At 47.9% G+C, this 22,107-nt stretch overlaps 1 protein-coding gene and 1 long non-coding RNA gene across 2 annotated transcripts in view; both read right to left on the bottom strand.

Annotated features, from left to right (window-relative positions):
- TOP6BL (TOP6B like initiator of meiotic double strand breaks) overlaps positions 1 to 22,107 on the bottom strand; it is a 2,412,394-nt gene that overhangs the window by 1,776,238 nt on the left and 614,049 nt on the right. The window lies entirely within an intron of this gene.
- Positions 19,126 to 21,104, bottom strand: LOC146798228 (uncharacterized). The gene is made up of 4 exons (XR_014968643.1): positions 21,050 to 21,104; positions 20,774 to 20,865; positions 20,009 to 20,119; positions 19,126 to 19,646 (listed from the first exon to the last, which is right to left on the bottom strand). It is a non-coding gene; the product is annotated as an uncharacterized LOC146798228 (long non-coding RNA).

Here is a 22,107-nt window from a genome sequence, read left to right as displayed (position 1 = left end):
GTCGTACCAGGGGAGAGTGAGCTTGGCAAGAGCAATACGCGCCCGGCCGTTCCACACCAGTCTCCTCTGCAGGCTCTCCACCTCCCGAAAGTAGGCCACTGGGATAACGTCAAAGGAGTTCTGGAGTGCATAAAGGAACCTGGGAAGGGACATCATTTTAAACAGCGCGGCCCGACCCAGCGGGGACAGGGGCAGCCTGCACCACCGGGCCGTGTCCTCCCGCAGCCGCCGAAGTGGACGCAGAAGATTCTGCTCGTAGCGAGCCACCGGGTCCAGCGAAACGTATATCCCCAGGTACTTAAAGCCGCTCAGAGATATTTGAATCGGGAGCCGAGGCGGCAGGAGAGGAGGACCACCAGCGATGGGATAAACGCAGGATTTAGACCAATTGATCGTGAGACCCGAATTGTTCCCAAAGGAGGTCAGAACGTCAAAGAGGACGTTGAGTGACTGCCGCGGTGAGGTGAGGTACAGGAGAATGTCGTCCGCATACAGCGAGACCCGATCTTCAAAGCCCGGGCCCCACCGGATCCCTCTAAGCGAGGGCTCCCAACGGAGCCAGGCAGCGAGTGGCTCCAGGGCGAGAGCAAAAAGCAACGGGGACAACGGGCACCCCTGCCTCGTGCCCCTGCCAAGGGCAAAGGGCCGAGAGACCCGCCCATTCACCACCACTTGAGCCATGGGTCCCGTGTAAAGGAGCCTCACCCAGCCAATAAATCCCTCTCCAAAGCCGAATTTATCCAAGACGGCCCAGAGGAATGGCCACTCAATAGTGTCAAATGCCATCGTGGCATCCAAAGAAACCAGCACGGCCGGTTCGGAGAGAAACTCCGCCCTGGCGAGGACCCCGTGCAGACGCCGCAAGTTAAGAGCGGTGTTGCGGTGCGGGATAAAGCCGCATTGGTCCGGATGAATAAGGTCGCACACTACACTCAACAATCGATTGGCCAGGACTTTCGCCAGGATTTTAGGCTCCGCATTGAGCAGTGAAATAGGCCGGTAAGAGGTACAGCGGTCACGAGGCTTGCCCTCCTTGGGAATAACGACTATAGTGGCCAAGCGCTGGTCGGCAGGAAGGGAACCCGCCGCAAGAGAGTCGCGGAACATGCGGCCGAGGAAGGGCGCAAGCTTATCAGGACGCAATTTGTATAGTTCAATGGGCAGACCGTTAGGACCCATAGCCTTGCCCGAGCGAAGGGAACGAATCGCGGTCGCTATTTCATCCGACGATAAGGGGGCGTCCAACCGCTCCCGGTCCTCAACGGACAGGCCGGGCAGAGCAATATCTCTCAGTAGGAGGCGAGAGTCATCCTCGTCCCTGTCAGTCACCGGGGAGTACACCGCCCGGAGGTGATCAGCGAAGCATTCCACAATCTCATCCGGCTCAGTAACACACACACCATCTGTAGCACGCAACTCGGGGACCACACGATTCACTCTCTCTTTTTTGTCCAGCCACGCAATCAACTTACCCGCCTTGTCCCCCGCGTCATACAATCGGCCCTGCCGCTCCCTATACATAGTTTTGGCCGCGTCAGTGACCAGGGACCTATATTCGAACTGTTTCAGGCTAAGGGCATGTAGTCCGTCCGGAGTAACATTCGCCTCCAGGGCCGACTCCAGCCCCGAGATGTCAGTCTCCAGCTTTACCACCGCCTCGCTCCTAACCTTCTTGGCCACCACTATCTGGGCGAGGGCGTGTCCGCGTAGCACAGTTTTAAAGGCTTCCCAAAGGGACAACGCAGACGACACCGACCCCTCGTTTTCACTGAAGTATTGGTCCATGGCCTTAACCAGGCTGTCACGAGTCACAGGGTCCCGCAGGTACCAGGGGTTAATGGGAGCTATCCGACCTGCGGACCGTGACCCGGTGTCAAAGAGAAGCCACAGCGGAGAATGGTCGGAGATACCACGCGCCAGGTGTCTTACCTCTCGAATCCGACCAGTCTGCGCCGCGGGCATAAGAAAGTAGTCTAACCTGGAGAGACTCCCATGCGCCCCCGAATGAAAGGTGAACTGACACTGGGTCGGATGCAATAGTCTCCAACTATCCACCAAGCCGAAGGTCTCCAACATCCCACCCAGCCATGACTGGGCAGCGGGGAGGGTCCTAGGTGGGTGACGATCCAGTTCACCCGAAACCACAGAATTAAAGTCCCCGCCCATGAGCAGGAGGCCGTCCGGAAGGTCAAGCAGCATTCGACCCAAGTCAGTGAAGGTGGAGTTCTGGAGGCCCGGGGGGACGTAGACTGAGACCAGGGTAAGGGGCTGCCCCTCCCACCTCCCAGTCAAACACACATAGCGCCCCCTGTCATCAGAGACTATCCTCGTGGTCTCCACCGGAAGGGAGGTTCGCAGGAGAATGCCCACCCCCCTGGAGCCAGTTGTGAAACCAGAATGGGCTACGAGGCGGTAGCCCCCCCTGTTCATCGCATGGCAGACATTGCCGACCAAATGCGTCTCCTGGAGAAACACCACATCAGGAGTCAAACGACGCAAATATTGCAGTACAACACCCCGCTTAATACGGTCCCCCAACCCATTGACGTTCCATGACATAATCCTCAACCCGTCTCCCCCCATCCCATCCAATTGCCCAAGAGGCCCCCAGCCCGCAGCACCGTTCCCAAATATGGATAAAAATCAATACCTCGCCCTGTAAACAAAAAACACACAACTAAACAACCCCTCTTCCCCCCCAACCCCACCCCAAGTCCAACGCCCCCCACCCTGCACCCCTGCGGGCCAAAGACCCCCCCCAACTTGCAGTGTGCCTGTCGCCCCATTAACCCCATTCTACAGAAAGACCCCGGAGGAGGAAAGGGACCCGTACCCGCCCGCACCCCTCACGGGTCCTGGTAAAGCACAGTATGCAAAAGAAGTAAGACCCAACTGTACAGTGCCAAGCCGCAAAAAGTAAGGACCAAAGGTCAGTCTAAGGGGACCCGTCACCTGCGGTGCCCCCAGAGGGCCCGGGCCGGCCACCCCCATCCGGCAGCGAGTCCAGCCAGTCACTTGCGGCCACAGGAGAGTCAAAAAAGGCTGTCCGCTCTCCATGCTCCACTCGAAGTTTCGCCGGGTAGATCATTGAGTACTTCAGGCCTAGCTCGCGGAGACGGCGCTTCACCCCTTGGAATCCCATCCGCTGTTTCTGGACCAGTTGCGTGAAGTCCGGATAAAAGTTGATGGTCGAGTTCTCGTAGCGGACCGGGCCACGGGTCCGTGAAGCCTGCAGAATAGCATCGCGGTCCCTGTAGTGGAACAGTTTAGCCACGATAGGCCTCGGGGGGGCCCCCGGCCGCGGCCGGCCGCCCGGAACTCGATGGGCCCGCTCCACAGCGAAGAATTTGCTTAGGCCAACCGGGGACAGCTGTTGCAGGATAAGTTCCTCGACCACGAGGTCCACCGGGCGGCTGTCGGGGGACTCCGGTACCCCAATGATGCGGATATTGTTGCGTCGGGCCCGTCCCTCGAAGTCCTCAAGCCGCCGGGCCATATGGTCGTTGACCACTCTAATGTCCCCAAGCGCGGCCCGCAGATCCGACACCTCCGCACCCAGGGTGGAGGTCCGTGCATCAAGGGCCTGGACCTTCTCGTTGGTTTTAGAGAGGTCGGCCCGAATCAAGGTGACGTCGATCGCGACAGTGTCGATCTTACGGGCCAGGGCCTCATATTGCGTCGCGATAGTTTCCCTGATGCCCTCGATGGCGCCCATAATGTCCTGCAGGGAAGGTTCCGCAGCGACGGTCGTGCCTCCCCCTGCAGCATCCGGGGAGAGGCCAGCAGCGCCAGGGGACCTCCTGCCCTGGGTATAGCGGTCCATGTTGTTGCTCTGGACCGCTCCCCCGCGCAGTGAAGCCTTGGTCTTGCGCCCCTCCGGACCCCCTTTGCCCGCCATGTGAGCGCAGTCACTCAATGGGACCTCCGATCCAGGGGTGCGCGGGTGCCAGCGAAAGGACCACAAACCGTCGGTGTAGGGGCCGGAGGCGTCAGACCCGCCAGTAGCAGATGAAAGCAAACCTCGGGCAGAGGCCCAGGAGGCACCTCGCCACCTTGAGCACGCACGCCAGCTGATCTCCTGAAGGCCAAAACCGAAACCGAAAGTGCTGAATCGGTAACTGGCACCGCGCTGAGGCCGCTGTTGTTCAATTGCAGCCCGGCCCCACGGGTCACCTTCACCCCGGCCACCTCCGTCGGGTGGGTCCCAAAAGTTCCGGCGACAATAACTCAGGAGTCCCAGGTCCGATTAGAGTTTTGAAAAGAGATATATGATCAGCTGGTCTTCATCTCCCAGATTCCATACACCAAATCAGGATAGTCTCAGGATATATTCCGAGGAGCAGAAAGGGTCCGGGGAGCCCTGTGCTCACGCGACCATCTTGGATGCGCGCTAAGCTCCTCCTCTCGCCTTAATTGCTTTTATCTGCTTGTTGCCAGTGATTCTTTTATTAAAAAAAAAAGAAAAAAAAAAGAAAGAAAAAACCTTAGAGGGCAAAAGGCTTCTTAGGAGCCTACTGCCAGGGCTGTAGAATGGCGTATTGCTGAATACCGGGCCGCCTAATCTCGATTCCACCTCATTCCTCTTTCTTCCACCATCATACGCTTTGAGTTCCTTTACCTCATTCTTACAGGTTCTCTTTCATCACAGCTTTCCCCTTGTGACTGGTTTTCTACCTTTCTCTTCCTTCTTCTTTCTGCTTTTCTTTATTTTGCTCTTAGTCAAAGTCTGATCAAAAAAGTCCCAATCTCTTATACGTAGCCAGTGCCCACCAGCTGGCACCACCTGCTCAAATTAAGGACTGCTTGTGGTAGCAAAGCTCATGCACTCAGCAAAGACTGTTGTGCACAATATTTGAATTTTCTGCAATCATGCTGTGTTGTGGCCAGGAATCCTCAGGATCGTACGTTGCTCTAGTGGGTCCACCTCTCAATACCCCCACGGTCTGGCTAGATATACACAGACTCAATGAGGTAATCAAGCGGGGGAAGGGAAGGATTGGGCAGCAGGGAGGGAGACCTGTAGAGAGAACGAGACAGGGATCAACAAACTAGAACACAGTATACTTCCTTACCCTAACCCTGCTTCACCCAGAGCTATTTAAGAGACCCGTACCTGTAAAAGAAAATAACTGCTCTTTTGGAGCGGGTAGCCAATAATGCGCGTGGTAGCACTCAAACCGATCTAAAGTGAAAGCAGTAGTATGGTTAGCAAATACAGTCACAACACACCTCCAATATCCTCTGAAAGGAATAACGATGCGGTTCTGACCTACCACTGAGCTAGCAGGTAGGGCTGTGACAGGGGAGCGGAAGAGCCGTCCTTCTGCTCACTCACGGTACCCCTGCTAATGAAGTAACAAGAAACACAGATATGACTTCCAGGATCACACGTTCCCACACACTCATAGGCAAAACTCAAAGTATGTCCTGCTCACATCCGCAATACTTCTTGGGCGGTGGCAGCACACATCCACATCGCATCAATTAGAACAAGGTATTTCCACATTGGGCGTTGGCGTTTTCTCTGTCTCTACGCCCCTTTTTTGAGGAGGTTAGGGTTAAGGCAATGTTCCCTAACAGGTTCCGAACCCCCTGACTTCTCAGTTCCAAACAAATATGTTGTATCTGGAATAACGCTTTGTCACAGCATTGACTCGACTCAGTGGCAGCAAATAGTATATAGCAAAAGAGAAATAGATGAGCGTTTTACCCCGTACGAACCGCTGCCTGCAGGTTCTCTAACGCGGGAACCCGCCCCTATAACAATCACCTGAAAAGACACAGACCAGGAGCCCCTTTTCCGTTAGCTCCGGATCGCATCATACAAATGGGTCTGACCTGCAAAAAGGGCGAAGATGGGGATCCTCCCCGTGTGCATGCAGAAGGTTGCTCCGCACAGAACCACCGATCCGGGTTTCTCCAACAGAGCAACGTGAGGGCTGCACCTAGCCCCGCCACACAAGACAGCGTGCCGAACATGGAATTAGGTAGGAACAAAGGCGGTGCACAATGCACCCTTACCGGCCTTTTCACGACGTCCAGCACCGCTCCGGGTAAAGAGTAAGCGGCACCCGTGTAGTGCCCCGGAAGCCCTTTGAACGTCTCAGGGACGCGCGTCCTGACGTCACCGCCGTTGGACGCGCAAGGGTTCATAGTTTTTTGGCTCCTCATTGCACTCTTGCGCGTCCTGGCATTGTTCCCCTGCCTCCCTTCCCATGGGACGTGACAGTACACCCCCCTCCCGAGGAACACTGACAAGGACAAGGTTTCTTAGGGAAGCGCTTGTGGAACAATCTGACATAACGAGGTGCGTGAACCCCCTCCGCGGGTTCCCAGGAGTTCTCTTCGTCACCATATCCCTTCCTAGCTATGAGGTACCTCAATTTGGTACAGTATATCTTGGAATCAAGGATACCCCGCACTTCATGCTCACTCTCCTCATCCACTAATACTGGAGGAGCGCCTTTTCTCTTAGCAGCCCTGGAGGGTTTCAGCAAGGATGTGTGGAATGCGGGATGGATTCGTTCAAATTTGTTGCCAATCTCTGAACGAAGGAGTGGTACCAGATTGCTGGAAACGGGCGATAGTCACCCCCTTGCTGAAAAAGCCATCTCTAGACCCTACGTTGCCAGTCAATTTCCGTCCCATATCTCTACTGCCATTCCCTATCAAGATTCTGGAAAAAATGGTTAGCAAATCCCTGTCAAACTATTTGGAAGAAGATCTGTTGCTGGACAAGGACCAGTTTGGATTCCGGCCGGGGCATGGGACGGAAACTGCCTGAACAACCGTGCTGGACAAACTTCGAATGCGAGCCGACAGCGGTAAGTCCTCAGTATTAGTGCTGTTAGACATGTCGGCCGCATTCGACACGGTCAGTCATGCCGTACTGTTGTCAAGATGGAAAGGTTTAGGGGTAAAGGGCTGTGCCCTGAAATGGATACATTCCTATCTGGCAGGTCGGCAACAGGCAGTCATGCTGACACCCTTCCCCTCCCCTTGGTCTCCGGTTCACTATGGAGTACCTCAGGGTTCGGCAATTAGCCAGATCCTTTTTAACGTCTACCTAGGCCCACTGATCCCTATCATAAAATCCTACGGGATCGAAGTGGTTAACTACGCGGACGACATTCAACTGCTGTTTTCCCTCGAAGGAGAGCATGCTGTCCCTATGAGCTCCTTTCAAGCATGTATGGGGCATGTCTCAGACTGGCTGAAGGCCAACTCCCTACAGCTGAACGTTGGGAAAACAGAGTTATTGCACTGCCACGCTGCTAGAGTGTCTAACCTTCTTCTGGGTGAGTTTAGACTCAGACCGGAGGATGCCCCCACAGAAGCTGCTAAAACAGTCCGCAATCTGGGGGTTATAGTGGACGAAGACCTCCAGATGCAAACCCAGGCCAACTAAACAATCAGTACCCGTCTCTCCCTGCTGAGAGCTCTGCGCCAAATTCTCCCACTCGTACCAAGCGAGGCCAGGCCCATAGTGGTCCAGAGTGTAATTCTGAGTAGACTGGACTACTGTAACTCCTTGTATTTGGGTGCTCCCCAATATATCGTGCAGGGGTTGCAACGTATCCAGTCCATCGCAGCTAAAATGGCACTGAAGCGACAACGTGGCTCCTCTGTGATGTTGGCACTGAAGGACCTACACTGGCTGCCTGTGAAAGACAGAGTTAGCTTCAAGTCCCTGGTTATGGTCTACAAAGCTTTACACAACATAGGCCCACTACCTCTGCGAGAGCGTTTTTCATGGTATGAACCAAAAAGACTCCTTCGCTCCACCAGTCAAGGCCTAGTATCCTTCACTAGAATCAAACTAGTAAGGATGGGAGGCAGGGCCTTTGGCACCGCAGCCGCATGCCTATGGAATGAGATCTCCCAAGAACTGAGACTGGCTGATTCCTTGTTGGGCTTCAGGAGAGGCCTTAAGACCTGGCTATTTGCCAAAAACAGATAGCAAGTTCCCTGACAAGGTGACTGATCGTTCTACATGCTCTATTTTATCCTTGTCTCAAAGCGCCAGGATACCCGTCGGGTGACAGTTGCGCTATACAAAAAAGGTATACAATACAATACAATACAATACAATTCGTAGTGAGGAGGGCAAGCCCAATCTAACAACGACAGGGTTTAGGAGTTCCTCTACTTTATAAGGACCTATGTACTTGGGGTTGAAAATGCTATACCTTTTGAATCGGATGTTCCTGGTGGACAGCCAGACATAATCCCCTATCTTATAAACGGGCCCTGGGCGTCTGTGTTTGTCGGCATAGGCCTTGTATTTTTCCTTGGCCTCCCTCAACCCCTTCTGCGTGTTGGACAAGATTTTCTGTATGTGGAGTACCCTCTCCTGTACCTCGGGTATGTGCGCTGCTTTCTCTGGGTGTATGAAAGGTATAAATCTAGGGTGAAAACTGTAGGTAGAGAAGAAGGGAGAGTGCTTTGTGGAGCTATGGGTAGCGCTATTATAGGCTATTTCTGCCAACCACAAACTATCTACACAGGCTTCTGTTGTATTGTCCACATAGCACCTCAGGTACTGTTTTAGGGTTTGATTCACCCGCTCCGTTTGGCCATCTGTCTGGGGGTGAAAGCTTGTGGACAGATTAGGGGATATTTTCAGGGCCGCACACCAGACCCAACCGTAGGTACAGAAGAAGGGAGAGTGCTTTGTGGAGCTATGGATAGCGTTATTATAGGCTATTTCTGCCAACCACAAACTATCTACACAGGCTTCTGTTGTATTGTCCACATAGCACCTCAGGTACTCTTTTAGGGGTTGATTCACCCGCTCCGTTTGGCCATCTGTCTGGGGGTGAAAGCTTGTGGACAGATTAGGGGATATTTTCAGGGCCGCACACCAGACCCTCCAGAATTTAGCGGTGAATTGGGAACCAGGGTCAAAAACCACCGTCTGTGGCAACCTGTGTAGTCTGACCACATGTATCAGCAGTAACTGAGCTAGCTGGCCTGCTGTTGGGAGTTTTCTGCATGCGATGAAGTGGGCCATTTTCGTTAGGTAGTCTACCACCACTAGAATTACTGTGTGCCCCTTGTCCGATGGCATGCCTACTATGAAATCCAGTGATATGTTTTGCCATGGTTTATCAAGGGTTGGCAAGGGTTGCAGCAGCCCTGCCTGACAAGAGTGGAGAGGCCTTCATTTGAGTACACACCAAACACTCCTTGACCCATAAACGAATGTCGGTATTCACCATGGGCCACCAGAATTGGCGTAGCACTCTATCGATGGGTTTCTCTATGCCGTTGTGTCCCGCGCTGGGAAGGGTATGACACCAGGTGAAGACACGTCTCCTCAGCGAAGGGACCGGGATCAACAGTTGTTTCCCAGGAAAAGGCAGGCCGTCTTTCAACTTCCAATCCGGATGCTTGGTTAACCATGTCTTCCATTTTTCGGTGTGCATGTTTCGTACAATGCTTTTCAGGAAGGGCTCAGTAACGGTGGTGCCGATGACGTTGTGTGGGTCGATGATGGGTTTTTCGGCCTGCTCTTCTGTTGGTTGAGCGTTGGATTGGCGAGTTAAGGCGTTTGCCTTTTTATTATGTTTTCCAGGTCGGTACGTGACCAGGAAGTTGTATTCCGCAAAAAACAGAGTCCATCGCAGTTGTCGAGTCAAAAGGTGTCTGGCCGCAGTCATAAACTGGAGGTTACGGTAATCCGTAAACACCGTGACCACGTGTTTGGCTCCCATAAGGTAGTGACGCCACTCCTGGAAGGCATCTTTAATAGCAAGGAGCTCCTTTTCCGCTATGGTAGAGTTACGTTCCGCCGGGTTGAGTTTGCGGGATCGAAACGCCACCGGGTGTAGCTGACCCGTGTTGGTATGTCGTTGTGACAACACTGCTCCCACCGCGTGATCCGAGGCGTCCGCCTCCACTATGTATGGTTGGTCTGGGTCAGAGAGCACCAATACAGGGGCACAGACGAATGCTTCCTTCAAGGCATCGAACCCTTTTTGGGATTCTTTGGTCCACTGGAAGGGAACCTTTTTTGTAACAAGCGGGTTAGCGGAGCTGCCAAGCCGGAGAATTGGCCAATGAACCGGCGGTAAATATTGGCAAACCCAAGGAAGCATTGGATGTCTCTGACGGTCGTGGGGGTAGGCCAATCCTTCACCGCTGCTACTTTCCTTTCTGACATCTCCTGTCCCTTAGGGGTCAACATCACGCCCAAGAACTCTACGGTGGAGATCCTGAACTCACATCTGCTTACCTTGCAGTAGAGGTGGTGTTCCTGCAGGGTCTGGAGTATGGTGCGCACGTGTGTGACATGACTCTCTACAGTGGGGGAATATATCAGGATGTCGTCGATGTACACGATGGCGAAGTGATTCAGGTATTGGCGTAGGACATCGTTGAGAAAAAACTGGAAGGCTGCGGGCGTGTTGCATAGTCCAAAGGGCATAACGAGGTATTCGTAGAAGCCATAGCGTGTTTTAAAGGCCGTCTTCCACTCGTCGCCCTTACGCATCCTTACTAAGTGGTAGGCCCCCTTGAGATCCAGCCGGGTATATATAACGGCTTTCTGTACTTGCTCCAGTAGTACCGGGATTAACGGCAGAGGGTACCGATTATTTATAGTGATGGCGTTTAACGCTTGGAAGTCAATACAGGCGCGCAGCTCGCCGTTAGCTTTGAGGATGAAAAATAGCGGAGAAGCCGCAGGGGACATAGAATTGCGGATAAACCCAAGCGCCAGATATTTATCCAGGTACGCTCGCAGATGGGTGTTCTCTGGTTCGGTCAGAGCGTATACCCGACCGTTGGGTACAACCGCCCCTGGCATCAGGTCGAACTGGCAATCGTATTGCCGATGTGGGGGAAGCGTCTCGGCCTTTTCCTCATTGAATACTTCCGCATAGTCTTGGTATTCCCTGGGCAGCATAACCGGCGGTTGCTACGTGGTGTAATACCGCCAATACTCACGACGGGCGGTGTTTCATCGGGCTACAATGCGTGGAACAATATAAGGATGTAAATCGCATGGTGTTCTCTACCCAGTCCACTTGAGGGTTATGTTGTCTCAGCCAGGGTAACCCCAATATTATCCCATATTGGGGGGCTTGTATGATTTTGAAGGTGAGCCTTTCTACATGGCCGAGTCCGTGGCGAACTTCCAAGGCCTCAGTCTGGAAGCGGATAGGACCAGCAGCTAGACGTTTCCCATCCACGGCAAACACAGTCTCGGGGGTCTCCTTTTCCTGAAGCTCCAAACCTATCCGCGAGGCCTGCTTCTGATCCACAAAACACCCAGTAGCCCCGGAGTCCAACATGGCCGGCACTTGACACCACTCACCTTTGACCAACAAGGAGAGGTCTATAAAAAATGCTGTCTGGTGTTCAGGGGGTTACCACTCAAGGAAGGGATATAGGTCGGGCTTTAAGAATCCCCTTCTCCCTTCTTCAAGCACGCTCGTTTCCCAATTCACCCTCGGATGTAGCAGCCAGCTGTTTGCGGGGTTCCATGCGTGGAAACTTCGTTCCCAGGGTACACTCCTTTATGAAATGGCCTTTCCTCCCGCAGTAGATACAGAGACCTTTCTTTCGTCTGTACTCTCTCTCTTCACTGGTGAGGGTGGATCGAATCGCTCCTACCTCCATAGGCTCGAATCTGGAGGCGATTGTGGGTGCCGGATTCCGTGGTTGTTCGAAGCGCCAGGAGCTTCTATCTCTCCGTTTGTTTTCCCCCTTTCTTTCGCTAAGGCGTTGGTCCAATCGGAGAACCAGCGTTATTAAGTCCTCGCACGTCGCAGGTTGGGGTTCGATTTGGGCCAACACATCTTTCATTTCTTCACTCAAGCCTCGGTGGAAGATGGCCGCCTATTTGGCCTCTGGCCATTCGGTTTCGGTGACCAACCGTCGAAAATCATTCAGATATGATATATGGTCTCTGTTCCCCTGTCGAAGCTCTAACAGGTCCTTGTCGGCCTTAAGAGTGGCCGCTCGCCGGTTGAAGGTCCTCTCGAAATCCTTTATAAATGAATCCCAGTCATACAACAGGGGGTCGTCTCGCTTCACTAGAGGAACTGCCCATTGGGCCGCATCCCCTGCCAGATAGGAAATCAGGAACGCCACTCTTGCATGGTTGGTTGTAAATGCCTTTGGTTTACAGGAAAAGTGCAGCATGACCTGAGTAAGGAAGACCTGTACCTTGCTACTTTCCCCATGAAACCTTTCTGGTGTGGCCAAGGGAACGGGGGTGGGTATCTCTACAACCAAGGGAGCGGAGTGGGATGCTACTGGTATGCCTGCATTGAAATGGTTCCTTTGCATCCTATCGAAGGTGGGTTGTAAGGCTGCTGTCTCTGCTCTGGGGGCTACCAACTCTGACTGTACTATGTGTAAGGCAGCAAGGACGCCCTCCAAGGTAGCCATAGTTCAGCGTACAACCGGGAGGATATAATTTGTGGGCCGCTTACACTGTTGTGGCCAGGAATCCTCAGGATCGTACGTTGCTCTAGGGGGTCCACCTCTCGATACCCCCACGGTCTGGCTAGATATACACAGACTCAATGAGGTGATCAAGCGGGGGAAGGGAAGGATGGGAACAGCAGGGAGGGAGACCTGTAGAGGGAACGAGACAGGGATCAACAAACCAGAACACAGTATACTTCCCTACCCTAACCCTGCTTCACCCAGAGCTAGTTAAGAGACCCGTACCTGTAAAAGAAAATAACTGCTCTTCTGGAGCGGGTAGCCAATAATGCGCGTGGTAGCACTCAAACCGATCTAAAGTGAAAGCAGTAGTATGGTTAGCAAATACAGTCACAACACACCTCCAATATCCTCTGAAAGGAATAACGATGCGGTTCTAACCTTCCACTGAGCTAGCAGGTAGGGCTGTGACAGGGGAGCGGAAGAGCCGTCCTTCTGCTCACTCACGGTACCCCTGCTATTTTAAGACACAAGAAACACAGATATGACTTCCAGGATCACACGCTCCCACACACTCATCAGCAAAACTCAAAGTATGTCCTGCTCATATCCGCAATACTTCTTGGGCGGTGGCAGCACACATCCACATCGCATCAATTAGAACAAGGTATTTCCACATTGGGCGTTGGCATTTTCTCTGTCTCTACGCCCCTTTTTTGAGGAGGTTAGGGTTAAGGCAATGTTCCCTAATAGGTTCCGAACCCCCTGACTTCTCAGTTCCAAACAAATATGTTGTATCTGGAATAACGCTTTGTCACAGCATTGACTCGACTCAGTGGCAGCAAATAGTATATAGCAAAAGAGAAATAGATGAGCGTTTTCCCCCGTACGAACCGCTGCCTGCAGGTTCTCCAACGTGGGAACCCGCCCCTATAACAATCACCAGAAAAGACACAGACCAGGAGCCCCTTTTCCGTTAGCTCCGGATCGCATCATACAAATGGGTCTGACCTGCAAAAAGGGCGAAGATGGGGATCCTCCCCGTGTGCATGCAGAAGGTTGCTCCGCACGGAACCACCGATCCGGGTTCCTTCAACTGAGGAACTTGAGGGCTGCACCTAGCCCCACCACAAAAGACAGCGTGCCGAACGTGGAATTAGGTAGGAACAAAGGCGGTGCACCATGCACCCCTACCAGCCTCTTCACGACGTCCAGCACCGCTCCTGGTAAAGAGTAAGCGGCACCCGTGTAGTGCCCCGGAAGCCCTTTGAACGTCTCAGGGACGCGCGTCCTGACGTCACCGCCGTTGGACCCGCAAGGGTTCATGGGGTTTGTAGTTTTTTGGCTCCTCATTGCGCTCTCGCGCGTCGTGGCCACAAGTCTCTTAATAATACACATTTAACGATCACAAGACAAGCGAAGGCAATGTGAGAGGAAAGTAAACTAAGGTCTTTACATTCTGCATCTATATGCATGATACTTAATCACTTAGTATCCTTTCTAACACTACCTCTTATTTATCAAATTAAATCATGCTGATGTGTGCACTCTATTTGGTAGTGTAATAAAAAAGATCCACGTGCACTGCAAAGCTTGCCATGCCTCAGAGACGTAGTTATCAGTGGTGCAGTGGCACCAGGGTCCAGTGGAGGGAGGAAGCCCATCCTGCCCTGTACCTTCTACTGTTGATTTATAGGTTGCTCGCTCAGATTGTTTTAGACCAGAGTCTGCCTGGGGCCTACCTCTGTGTTTACACCTCTTGGAGAGAGGGAGGGGAGGAAAAGAGCTTCATGGAGAAGAAAGCCGCAAGAGACGAAATAAAAGGAGAGGCAAAAGGCAGAAAGAAGAGAGCAGGAGAGAGATAAGTAACAGAATTGAAGGGGATCATTATGAACAGGAAAGAGAAATGCGAGGAGGACGAGAAAAAGGGGCAATGAAAGAAGAGAAAAGGGACAGAAATAAGGACGTCTGGGAGAAAGGTTATAATGGCTGGAGAGAGACAGATGAGGGGAAGTGAGAGCGAATGAGGAAAGGAGAGATAATGAGGAAGGGGCTAAGAAGGAGAAAGTGAAAGGGAAGAAGAAGACGAGAAGGTGGAGGCATGGAGAAGAAAACATAGGTGAAATGAGGAACATGGACTTCCGTAAGATGTGCAGCAGGTGCAGTTACAGCAGGGCATATGAGTGTGTCCACCCCCAATTATCTCTATTTAAATACCAGCCCAGGGCGAGCAAAGGGCCTGTCTTCCTTAGAAATCTGGCCTGTGAGCAACGGACTCCACTTGTGTACATTAGATGTGTGTGAAGTCACCGGGGTTATAAAAAGCATTTGTTTGTAATGCATCCATATGTTAACGAGATAATGTAGACAGCTGGATCTTTCCCTTGGCGTGTAGTGCACCATTAATAGTATATTAATGCACCCGCTTGCCTGGGTACGTAGGTTCTGTATAGTGGCCATTGTTTCTATGCACGAGAACCGTGTGCAGTGCACCGCTAGTGGTAAATGAGAGCTCTTTACAGTACAGCACTATGTTTACAAATAAGCGAGCAGTGCAACGCTAGCTGATAACATCACACATGCTCCCTGAATCGCTGCTTTATGGACATGTCGGATGAAATCACTGGCCTATTGATGGAGCTCTACAATCAACGCAGGAAAACGTAAGCAATTAGCAGATAGCTGCCAACAAGCGACGAAGCACATGGCAAACGTTGGAGAGAGAGGTGAACCTGGGTTACACGAGATCATCAGTATTTGTTCGTTTCGGGCCTCTTTTATGGCACCTTATCGTTTAAAGAACCGTATTTTGCAACTCCGTTTCATTTGTTGCAAGCTCCCGTTTTTCTGCACCTCTAATAAAACAGGAGTCATGCAGGCCTTTGCAGCAGCGCCCAATGATTTTAAATGCAGTAACACAAGACATACACTACTGTTTTCCCTGTTGTGTGCATAAATGTGTGGACTAAAAGCGATACCAAGAGTGAAAACATTATTTCAAAGTAGAATAAATACTGTTTTGCCTGGTAATCACTTAATCTGCAACCAAAGCAAAAAACGCTCAAATGAATTACGAATAGTGAAGTTATTTTACCTGGCTGTTAAATATGTTCTTTATACCGTGGCTGCGTGCCTTTTCTCGCAACTCTGACTACTGCCTTTAGTTTATTTCAGCTGATCTTGGGGCCAAGGTCACAAAGTTAGGTCAATCAGGAGGACTGTGGCTCTTAACTCCACGACGCTCCCGCCTCATATTCAATGCTATTACTGCCTGCCATGCGCACAAAGTGAGAAGAGAGAGTATGTGCCGGAATCAATGGGCCCCACCCCACCCTGTGACGAGTTGGAAAGGGTGGGGTGACAATACTCTCCACTCCCTGATTGACGTGGAGGCTTAGTGATACAGGGCTTGCATTGGAAACGCCCAGGGCTCACTTTACCTCCACGTCAAATAGGGGTGGAGACTGTGTCTTGGCACTCAGTCTTTGCCGAGCTGATGACATCACAGCCCTCAGGGCAGTGAGGTTGTCAGCCCGACAAAAAAGAAGGGCAAAGTGAAAGTGCTGTGAGTCACGTGACGTGACGGCTACACAGTAGTCCGTGAGTGTGTGTCATCAAAAGGATCAGTAGACAACATTGCAATGAAGCTGAATGGTGCAGGCACTGCCAGTTGCAAGTAAGTATTATTTTAATTAAACAGCTTTGGCATTGATCGCTGTAAATGTAAAGGGGGCGGAGCCCCAACGCTCTTTCACAGAAACCGCCATGGAAGATATGGTTTTATTGACATTGGAGATAACTACACTGTATACAAGTATACGACATTCAGATGGACTAAGGGCCATGGAATATTTCTTTAAAAAAGGCCTATGAGATTCATGCAACATAATAATATGGTCTTAGAAATGATGAACTGGTGTTTGACAAAAAATATTTTTCTATTTGAATCTGATCTTCACCAGCAGGAGCAGGGAACAGCCATGGGCACCTGCTTGGCCCGCAGTTATGCCAATCTCCATCTAGGCTGGTGGGAGGAGCAGGTGCTCAGGGGCCCCATGCTGGAACACCGGATGGTAAATATATTGGTGTGGGTCAGATTTATTGACGATATTTTTGTGCTGTGGCAGGGCACGACTGAAAATATTGATTTGTTTACTGATGACTTGAACAACAACTATTTAAATTTGTAGGCCAGTATAGTAAGGAATTTATTGACTTTTTTGGATGTTAAGGTAACCGCAAAAGGTGAAAAACTGGAGTCAACCATTTTTCGGAAGCTAACAGCAGGGAATACCCTGTTACATGCAGATATTGCCCACCCTGCACCACTCATCCGAAATATACCTTTCGGTGAGTTTTTTAGGGCAAGAAGAACATGTAGTAACTTATATGATTATGAAAAAATTGAAGGTGAAATGATAAATCGCTTCATTCAAAGAGGTTACTCAAAGGAAACAATACTGAAAGCATTGAAAAAAGCGAGGGATCTCAATAGGGATAAGATACTTTTTGAACCCTCAAGAACACAGATTAGAAAAAAAAACAGAAGAACAGTCCAGCTAACCATAGATTCATCACTACATATAACACCAAACACAATGAAGTACAGGCAATTCTTAAAATAAATTGGTACCTGATTAAAGGAGATCCGATATTAGGACCTGAGAATAGAAAATGCCCGGAAATAACCTATAAGAAATCCAGATCTTCAAAAGACCAACTGGTTAGAAGTGAATTTCAGGGTGTAACTGTTAAGAAGACATGGCTTTCAGTGAAAGATGGTTTTAGAAGATGTTTGAAATGCAAAGCTTGTAAAATGGAGAAAATATAGGAACCTTCAAATCCCCCTTTATGAGAAATATGACAATAAGAGGTCATTTGACATGCACATCCAGCTTTGTAGTATACATGCTTAAATGTCCATGCTAAAAAGCTTACATAGGGAGCACCACCTTGCCTGTCCACAAAAGGATCTTACAGCATAGATGGGCAGTTGTTAATAAGGATAAAAAGGACCCTGTCACCCGACATTTTGAGAAAGAACATAATAGCGATACAGATTTGATGAAGTATAGCTGTATAGCTGAGGTCCCCAAAACAAACATGGGAGGCGACAGAGAAAAAGAACTTCACAAATTAGAAACCTACTTCATTTTAGAAATGGACAGCAAGGAGCCCAATGGGCTTAATATGGATGAAGACTTGTTTACCTGTCTATAATGAAGCTGAGCTGAGTATTCGTAAGATCTAAAAAAAAATTAAATATAAATAGTAAGAAAAGAGGAGAAGGACTAAGGACATAAGCATATTTAGCACTTTAATGACTGAAATAAGCACTTTAAAAATGTTTTTTAATTATATTTTTAACAAGTGTTTTTATTGTATGTGGTAATATGTATATGAATGTTAATATACATAATAACTACAATAAATGCTTTTTTAGACAAATTATAAATTAGAAAAAATATTTAAAAGAATAAAAAGAGCAAACAAAATAGATGGGTTTAGCACTTGCACTTTTAGAGAAAGAAGAACATTTTTTATAATTATAAGAGAAAAATTGTGAAAACTATGCACTTGCACTTAAAAAAAGTTATACTGACCGAGGGTTAGCCTATATAGAATGCTTTGACTCAATTATATTGATGTAAAATATATTAATTGCCAAGGCTTTGATAATATCTGTTAAGTCAAAAACAGTGATGTAATATGCTGTAGAGAACTTATGTTTGTTTTATCATTGCCCTTTTTTTAAATATGCACTTGCATGTTAAGGCATTAAGTCAGCATTCTAATGAAAACATTGCAAAATGGCCCCCTTGTAAACCTGAACCAAAGGCTGAATTGTGCAATGGGATAGTCCTTTGTTTGTTTCCTTTCACGTAATGTATTTCAATGTGTTAAAAAAATGGTTATCTGTATCGTGAACAAGGCTGCTTGACAGCCGGAACGCGTGGATACCGTTGCTCAAAAAAGAAAGTAACGCAGATTTAATCCCTTTGAGAGCTGGTTGCAACCTCAAATCCTCATGTCCTTACGCGTTTCAGCCGTTAGGCCTTGATAACAGGTGAGTAAGAGTGTGCTCACAGGAAACAGCTTTTATGCATACACCCACGTGATAGATGTCATTGTACTACCGATCCCAAGGTGCATCTGTGATGTAAGTTGAAAGTCCATGAATGTGGTGCCCTGGTTTTCTTGCTGCATAGCGTTAGTAGCACCACAGTATGGATTTACGATATTTCATGATGCAACTTGTCTCACTTAACAATAAATTGCACACGTGCGTGTCTCATTTTTTCAAAACGCCAGTCTATATTTATCATGCTGGAAAACCGAAATTGTCCGAGAGAGGTAGTACCTCTCCCATCTCACCTTGTAACGTGAAATTCCAAGTCAAATCCATTTTCGTCTGGTACAGGCAAGCAGGTCATGCCCCCGAAATATGTCACCATTTTCAAAACACTCCATCAAGGGGGCCCCCATCCCTGCAGTGCTGCTGCTGCGAAAACAGGAATGGAGATCCTGTCAATTAAATCCAATAAAAGAGGAAATGCCGAGCCTGATTTCGGAAATAAAGCCAAGCGTTTATTTTCCCAGTGAGAATGGCTGCAACCTCAAATCTCAACCTCAAATCCTCAAAACCCTATGTACAATGTATTTTCCTTTAATAAGCTCCTTACCAGACTCAAGCATTTCTTTGAATCAGAAAGAGAAAGCATAAGGTTAAAATACACAACCTTTATTGAAAGGAAAACAGCAAGGAAATGCAAAAAGGCATTGTTAGCCAATAGGCTGCATTAAAAGCATAACAAGTAAATTCTGGCACACTGCCTTCAAAACAGCCAGGACCTCCTGTATCCCATTGTTCCCTAACGTTGACAGCCCGGTCAGTTATTTTTTATGGTCCATGAATAAGCAGAATACATTGGCCTGTATGAACTGCTGTATGGAGGACTCATAACAAATTTAGGGTTCCGGTGGCACACCTTCATATATGTAATAGCTTTATAAACATTCAAGATAAAGTTTATAGAAACTATAAAGGATAATTTTCCATTCTTCTTTTTCACAATAGACAGGATACAGTAACAGGGATTCAAAACATTGATTCAACACGATCCAATTATAGTGGAGATCTGTATTTCTTTATTCTTGTCCGTGAAGAGATTTCATTATTTTCATAAAATATTCCCAGCACATTATAGCCAACATGTGTTTCGTCTTGTTCTAAGACTTTCTCAAGGCTGGAATAATAAACAAACTGACATAAATATATAGACACACAAGGACAAACCCATAAGTAACTTTAAAACAACAAAGGAAACGTATCCATTGAGCAATGTGCCAAGCTTGACACAGGAGTAGTAGCATGAACAGTCATGATTGTAAACACTGACCAAGGTATAGACAATGTGTGTATATTATGCTTCTGCATTTTAACATTGTATCACCAAGCACAGAGCAAAAGCGGAACAAGTTGAAATGTGGTCATTAACATGAGAATAGAGAAATGTGCAAACTGTTAAAGTCCCAAATCACCAAGGAACCACTGTGAAACCCTAAATGGGTGCAACCAAAAACCCTAAAAGATATATATTAAACCTACCCTTTGAATATACAACAGCATATCATATAAAAGTAGTAGCCAGAGTTCTTTGCAACATGATGAGCTTTATAAAATGACGAATAAGTAGGTACTGGTATACCCCTCAGAAAACTGTAAAACAAAAATGTCGACCGAATCAGAACAATCCATAACCTTGCCCTGAAATGAATTGAACAATATGCACCAAATAAGTTGAAACAATATATATATAAAAAATGCATCTACTTTCACAGTTGTTTTCAGGTTCGAATCCCACTAATGTATTGGGAGTATAACATAACTCACTTCTCGTAAATATGAATCAACTATATCACACCACTCCAACCCTTCTGGGTAAAAAGATAACTCATGTTAATTCATAAACAATGTAGCTTGTTTTTTCAAAACGTAACTTCATGTCACGAATGTGTGTTGTCATATAATAACAACAAACTCACATTCTCTTACTATCAACGTGAAGATTCTAAACTGATAACTACCATCATACATAGAAAAATATACATTAGAATGGAAAAACCAGCTCAATGTCTCCTGAACCGTTAAGATACCGTACTTAGTGTCTCTATCAAAACGCAGTAGAGTAGAAAGGAAACAACCTTAATCAGTAATTAAACGGAGTTGCATCCATTCATTCTAAAACTACCAAATCTTAGCACCTGTGCCCTGAATACAATTAAAAGCACAGAACATCCTATACAAATGAAACCCTGAATTACCCTATCGCTGCACCATACGGGCCTTTCTCTCTAAGTACACAACACTCACCTCTCACATGAAAACACAATTCGTCAAAAATGCCATTACCAGGCTTCCTGTATTCGTCAATTTTCCACGGTACAAATATGATAAATTGTCGCCTGTAATACAAATGACAACATGCTGCTACACTGTTCTATGGCATCTAATTGTTTAAATAGGCATATCAATCAATCAATCAATACATTTATAGAGTGCGCTAATCACCCGTGAGGGTCTCAAGGCGCTGAAGGGGGGCGGGGGGTGTCGTTTACTGATCGAATATCACCTCTTCTAAGCACTTACCGAACAGAAGTAAATGAAAACGCCGATCCGCGTGTTTACGTACCGATGATGGAAATGAAATGCGAGAAACGCTCGTATTTTAAACGGCGCCTCCTTTTGTTTCAACCTGTCACATGACTTCTATTCATCCAAGTAAGTAAAAATAAACAAAGGACATAGCGGAAACCTGAACCACATACCACAATGCAGCGCCATCTTGTCATGTCTATAAACAAATGCGACCCCATAGTAAAAGACAAAATGCTGGCCGAGTTTAAAGCTATATTTGACTAATGCGACTTGCGCACACATCCGAAATAAAATAAAATAGATGATGTCACTGCTATTCACACATAGTGCTTGTCACAATCTAGAGCGAGTCAACTTTCGTTTTGTGGGCCATAATAATCAGTGTCTTCACATCGTGGCCCTCACAGGCAAGTGAATGAAAACATGCGAATTAGGATAAATTGTAATAAATAGTGAATAGATAGAAATTGAATAGGAAATAACAGGCAAAGTAAACCACTGATAGGGATCAGTATCTCTTATAATGGATTCCAGAACATAATTTGGCAAATGATCAAATACGTATAAATGAACAGTATATAAATCCCTCAATTGATTTTTGTATAAAAAGATATATAAAATCAAGTTCGTAACAAATACTTAATGTATTGTATCCTAATAAGACATCATTTCAATATATTCATTAGCAGAATATGTATCACAAAATTGGAACAGAAAACAAAAAAACAACCAAGCATTGCAACACATTTGAAGAATTAAATCCATAATACATCAATATATGGATAAACAATTCAATAACTGTTATATTCATAAAATATGTATGTTTTCCCATCATGAAGTATAAATTACACGGCCTGTATGATACTTATATTTGAACCACCATAGGTGTAATAATGACAATTGAATTTCTTTCAACCTGTGTAAACAAAGTTACATGTAGGCAATATTGTAAATGACTGAAGTCAGCAGAAAAGGACAGGACGCATCAATGGCCGTTTACTCACGTAAGAACACATGCAGTTCTCGATCTGTGTTTAATCCTCTATCTG

Source organism: Triturus cristatus, chromosome 9 (genome assembly GCF_964204655.1).
Source record: "Triturus cristatus chromosome 9, aTriCri1.1, whole genome shotgun sequence".
In the NCBI taxonomy this organism is placed as follows: Eukaryota; Metazoa; Chordata; class Amphibia; order Caudata; family Salamandridae; genus Triturus; species Triturus cristatus.
The sequence above is the reverse complement of the archived record's forward strand: the minus strand, read 5'-3'. Positions and strand labels throughout refer to the sequence as shown.